A 6,539-nucleotide genomic window follows, 5' to 3' on the forward strand; every position below is an offset into this window, starting at 1 on the left:
GAATGATCTGGCATATGGGAAGTATTGGAAGAACATCTGGAGAATACATGAAATCAATATTTACAAAGAATTTTTGAGGGGGAGCAAATTATATTATGAATATAAAAGGCCAGGGGACATTAGAACGGAGAAAAGAAGAGTCTAGGATACAAAGAAAAGGGGGGACGACAAAGCATAGAAATGACAAGGCTATCAAGGAATATTGCCATTTAAAATATTTGTTCTGGTTTTTGTTTTGTTTTTTTGTAATCTGCAATTGCATGATCTTCCTGATTATTATAAACTAGCTGAAATCTAGAAGCTGCATTTGCATTTTTATTTTACCTTTTTTACCTCTCATTCTGGGTTTCTGCTTCCATAACTTGACAAGGAGCATGCTAAGGATCATCTTCTACTTTGGTGATCACTCATAGTGGAGTAAGATTGTCTTCCATAAACATGGTTTTAAACGTGAGTCTGTAAGTGACTGTGGAGGCCAATTCTGGATCCACACGTCCTTCCACAGTGGGGACATAGGTTTCTGGGTGGGAAGTGATCACGGTGAGGGTTTACAATATCTGAGGCGATCCTTCCTGCATCCCAAAATGGTTTAAAACTTCTAGGGTGTCAGTGGACAGCTTCAAGAAAAATGCAGAGAGCAAAGCCAACCCCTGTATATGGCGTTCATTGACCTGACTAAGGTCTTTGACACCATCAATCGTAATACCCTGTTCTTCTGAAAACTGGCTGCCCAGTTGCTAAGGGTAAGCCAATCTTGAACACTTTCTTAGCACAACTGTATCAATTGCCGGTCCCCTGGCACCCTGGAACAAAGCATTATGACATCATCAGGGAGCTTGGCAACAGTTCATGACGCTTCCTGTTTGACTTTCTGACCGGCTGGCACAAAATCTCATAGCCAAGGGAAAATGAAACAGTGAAGAAAATGAGAAAGAAGAGATCCATTGTGCTACTGCTGCTGCTTCTGCAGAAGAAAGATAGCTGTCTGAATATATGAGCATCTTCCTCTTCGGCTCTTGGGGAAGTGGGAGCGATATGCTCTCTGAGCAGTAGTGGAATGCTTCCTTGTGAATGTAATTAAAGAAGAAGGTAGAATATCTTAAGAGACTTAAGGAAATCCCTGTGTGCTTGAGAAACTTTTAAATACATTCTGGAATGAAATCTGCAAGTGTCTTCAAATCCCTGCATTGAGGTAATATGAAAGTTCACCTAAGAAATTTCCAAACATATGTTTGTATGTGATCTCAATGCAGCTTGAGCTCCTTCCGTGACCTAGTTCCACCACCAGCCAGTCTCCATGAAGCAAGAGACTAGATCAAGAGAATTGGTAAAAAAAAAAAAAGCAATGTTATATAGTATATGTTGTTGGGGGGGAAATCTCAGTAGACACATTTATTTCTGTAGCTCCTCCATAATGCACTCTAGGGAAAAAACCCTGCTGCTCTTTGCTGGTTCTCTGTGTGTTTTACTCTTGTGGCAGAGCATCTGTAGAAGAACAAGCACCATCTTCCCTTTTAGCAATGGTTCATATAATCTGTAGCAAGTCGAGCAGAAAGAGGAAATCTCCATCATTGGGTTCTTGAGAATCTGGAAGTGTTTCCCAAGTAGGGTTGTGTGCTCTCTGGGTTTAAACTGGGGCAACCCAGAGAGATGGGTGGGGTACAAATAAAATAATAATAATAAAATAATAATAAAATTATTAAACCTCAATTTTGGAGGGTTTATACTTTTCCTTTTTCTTTTTGATATATATTTTTATTAGTTTTCCAATATAAAACTATACAAAACAAAACATCCAATTTATCACCAACATCTTTTTTTTTACTTCCATCAACATGTCTGATAATTCTCCGTCTTAATCACTTCTTGCACATTTCTTAATTTAATATTGCACTACAATAATATCTTAATTTACCTTATTTTTTAAACAATATTTCTACCATACATTCTCACAGAGCTTCCTGAAAGCTTACAAACGTTATCTGGTCATCACATATAGTTTTCATATAATCTGTAAATTTAATCCAATCTTCAGTGAATCTCTGGTCTCGTCGGTTCCGGATCCTTCCTGTTAATTTATCAAGTTCTGCGTATTCCATTAATTTCATTCTCCATTCTTCAATCGTAGGTAATTCTTCTTGTTTCTATTTTTGGGCCATTAGTATTCTTGCTGCCATTACTGCATATAAAAATAACTTCCATTCTTTCTTATTAATTTCATTTCCTATTATTCCTAATAGAAATGTTTCTGGTTTCTTAACAAATGTATATTTCAACATCTTTTTTAACTCATTATATATCCTTTCCCAAAAGCATTTCACTTTTTTACACTCCCACCACATATGGTCAAATGTTCCTTCTTTTTCTTTACACTTCCAACATTTATTACTTACTTTATACATTTTTGCTAATTTTACTGGTGTTACATACCATCTATATATCATTTTCATCACATTTTCCTTTATTACAGTACACACAGTAAATTTCATTCTTTCATTCCACAATTTAACCCAGCCTTTAAATTGTATATTATATCCAAAATCTTTGGCCCAATGGATCATAACCGATTTAACCTCCTCGTCCTTTGTATACCATTCCAATAATAATTTATACATTTTAGACAAAATTTTTATGTCATTATTCAATACTTCCAATTGATATTTTGATTCCTTGTCGGTAAAACCTCTTTCTAATACATCTTTTTTAAACATTTCATTAATCTGAAAATAATGCAACCAATCATTTACATATTCTTTTACTTCAACATATAGTTTCAGTTTCCATTTACTTCCTTCTTTCATTATTAAACTCCCATATGTTAGGGGTTTATACTTTTTCTGGTGTCTATGAGGAGGACTTGAATTTCTGGGTAGGGGACAAGGATCATCCACTCCCAGTCTCTTTCTTCCATTCCAACATATTTTTACAGTTCTCAATGCTTATTTTTTACTTTCATGAAGAGTGACTAAGAGCAGAACAACTTTTCACACATAGCCATTCCCTGTGAAAACATGTGGGAAAAGGGAGAATGGCTTTGCACATGAGGTAATCTAGGAGAGACTTTAGATCTCTTCAAAACTCTTTGGTGAAAGCAGAAATAGGCTGAAATTTATCTGAAATTTCTCTCCCTGCCCCCATTTTCTCCACCCACAATTTTGGGTCATCTCTACTATTTTTATTTTAAATTGCAACCCTGCTTCTGGAGCATTCAAATTGTGGAGCTAAAAGTTCCCCATGTGGTGACAACTTAACAGAGAAAGGCAGTTGCAAATTGGCATATGTTGCTGTCAAGTCTGTCAGTCTTATGGAGAGAAGGAAGGCAACATTAAATTTATTTTAACATTTATTTTACCGACACTGCATCTCCTCCACACAAAGCCTCACTCTTCTCCAACTCTGCCTGGCTACATAGAAACAAATGCTGGATGTCTTCTACAGCAGAGCAGAAATGTAGGAGAAAGTGCTGCAGGTAAAGAACTGACTCTCTCCTCTTTTTTTAACCTGGGAAATTTGAATACAGCACGTGCTGATTTTTCAGTAAAGGACGTCTCCCATGCATTAATCCACTGCTGAGTTAAAGCATGGGGTGCTACAAAAAGAAAGACCCACTTAACAGTATAATGAAGGGACCAAGCCAAGAAGAAAAGTGTGTGTGGCTGTCAAAGTTATGCAGCTAAGAAATCAGTGAGGCAGGGAGCCTTCTGACAATGGCAAGTGGGGAGCGCAACTGAGGGCTTGATGTTATGAATGATAGGTTAAAAAGTTTCTGGATGTGGAGGGGCTGACATGCAACCACATCCCTGCAGTGAAGAAATTACCTAGCTGCAGAGTCCCAGTCGCCCTGCTGTTTATACAGAATTGCTTTAATAAGACCGTAAAAGAGGAAATTACAATGGCACAAAGCAGAACAATATGTATAGTTCAGTGGGAAAGCCATAAAACAAGCAATAGGGAGTATTGCTCTCGCAGCTTGGCCCATTATTTTAAGGGGCACTGCTGCTCAGCAAGGTATGCTGATGCTAGAGATGATTACCAAGGCTTGAAGTCAAGGAGGGCCCAAGATGCTAAAGCTCAGATGTGCTAGTGAGTGATGGCACAAGCGTAGGTTCTATGGCAGAGATTGTATGGATACCTGAATATTGGCTAGATGGACAAGTCAATTCTATGATGGCTGGTTCTAATAGCTAACATTTTACATTTGTTATTTGATGGATGGTATGTTATACTTGATATGAAATTGTCTTTATTTAGCAGTGCATAATATTTTATCAGCAACATGCAACAGTGTTTCAGACTTGTCAGAATTCTAGAGTTGGCATGCAGTGGCATTTAGTATTAGACAGCTTATAAGTTTTCATATGTGACGGTTGCTAAATCAGGCAAGAGATGTCACCAACCTAAATCACTCACATTTTGAGGAAAGCTTTCATACTTTTTTTTTTTTAGTGAGTTTCAGTCTCAAATTTGACACCTGACATTCAAAATCTGAATTGTGAGACTGAACATTTTAGTGAATATTTGTGGACATTCATTTAGGCTCAGCATAGTATTATCACTGGTATCATGTGGAACTCTTAAGCTATCAAATGTTGAAACACAGTAGTCCCACTTGTGGGTCACTGTACTTTTTTCATATAGCAAAGTTTTATTTGAATGGTTACCATCTATACTTCTGGCATTTCATTTCCCTCAGATCTCATTGCTTACAATACCCCTCCCCAAATCTGTGTATATATACTTCCAGTGGAGGATAACACATTACACATCAGAAGAAGTGAATTCTTGCCAGGGTTGTGGATGAAAGATGTTTCCATTGCAGGGAGTTGGTATAGATGATCCTTGGGGTCATTTCCAACTCTCTACTTCTATGATTCTTGTCTACAAAAGCTTATGCTATAAATAAATTTGTTAGTCTTCAAGGTGCCACAAAACCCCTTGTTGCTTTTGAGGCAACGAACAGTCATGGTTGCCCCTCTGGAAGTTATTCCAGGCAGCAGTTTTCTACAAGATTTCTAAAGATTTTTATGGTAAATCACAGTAGTCCCGCTGCTTCAACCAAATTTGCTGGCACGAAATCCTGGATCTTTCAGAATAGTTGACATCATGATGTATCAACAACTAATCAGCAATCAAGAATCCTCTTTAATAAAAATGCCTTGTTGTTTTCCTCAGGATCATTTCCCTTAGGACCAAAAAGTCTGTTAGGCATATCTTTACAAGCAAGATTCCAAGATGAGATGTGAGCGTTTGAAGTTTTTATTTGAGTATGAAGTTTTTACAACAACAACAAGCTGAGGTGCATTCTGTCACATGATCCGCCGCATGCAGACCAAAATGGTGTACTCCTAGGAAGGCTGTACAGATTGAGTTCTCTGTAGGTGTCAAGCAGACCTCAGGCATCAGCATATCACTCTAGATTGCCCCCAGTGTTTCGGGCAGATAAAGAAAGATGTAAAGAAAGTTATATTTGAGCTCTGCAGTGTTTAACTTCTTTATTAGTTGTGGTGATCCAAAGCAACAGACCAGGCTCAGAATCCATCTTCTCCATGTTTGACCTGTGCCCTAAGCTTTACTGCTTTTAGTGATGAATGCTAAGCACTTTCCTATTCAATTTTGCTGGGCAAAATGTAAACATGACTTTCATAGGCAATCTTTTACGAAGGAAATCTATACACACACACACACACACACACAAACACACACATATATTATTTGCTTTGTATCCTGCAAATTTATTCTTATTCTTTTAAACATCTCATCTGGTTGAATTCAGGAAAACAATAACTCTGCATTTATAAAGTGTCAAAAGGTTGGCATCATTTCTTGAGATAATTGTTACCATGTAAACTGACTGCTCACTTCATGCTGTAATAAGTCATGTAATTGGCTGTAATTTTCCTCTGTTTTCAAGCTTCCAGTAGATTCCAGGGATCTTGAAAGTTAAATCTAAAGTTGCCTGATTTATTCAATGGTGGCTATCTAGTCTTTCATATATTGTATGTGTTTGGATTATTAATGTATTTGAATAACTTTGTATGATTGCAAGATTTTATCGTTTAAACTTATGCCAATAAAGGCCAATAACAACAATAATGACTAGTGCAGCTGGCCTTCTTAATATACATTTGGGTGTGTGTGCAAATAGCAGTTGGAGGGAAGCCTGAGCAGCTTCTGGACCATTGGCAGTGGGTAGATTGGGGAGGAGAAGTTAAAAATTCTCTCTCTGCCACAAGGAAACCTGACAAAAAGCACCTCTTCAAAGTTTCAGTTTGCATTTCAAGGGACACTCCCAGCGGGTTTAAAAAAACACACACAACACACACACCCTGTCAGGCCCATGGTGCAGTACGAGAGTATTAAATTCCTCATCCCTCATAGTCCCAAGGCTGCTTCCTTGCAGAGCTATTTATATAACAAAAACACGCACATTAATTGTTGTCATGCAGTTAGCATCATGCACACCCTTAGACATGGGTAATTACTCTAGATCAGGCATAGGCAAACTCAGCCCTCCAGATGTTTTGAGACTACAATTCCCA

At 37.8% G+C, this 6,539-nt stretch overlaps 1 long non-coding RNA gene across 1 annotated transcript; it reads left to right on the top strand.

Annotated features, from left to right (window-relative positions):
• The first annotated feature begins 867 nt into the window (after positions 1–867).
• LOC310677621 lies at positions 868–5,471 on the top strand. The gene is made up of 2 exons (XR_014511340.1): positions 868–1,192; positions 5,173–5,471. It is a non-coding gene; the product is annotated as an uncharacterized lncRNA (long non-coding RNA).
• Positions 5,472–6,539: the final 1,068 nt, after the last annotated feature.

The sequence above is a fragment of the Podarcis tiliguerta genome, assembly GCF_965153285.1.
Source record: "Podarcis tiliguerta genome assembly, chromosome: 5".
Taxonomy (NCBI): Eukaryota; Metazoa; Chordata; class Lepidosauria; order Squamata; family Lacertidae; genus Podarcis; species Podarcis tiliguerta.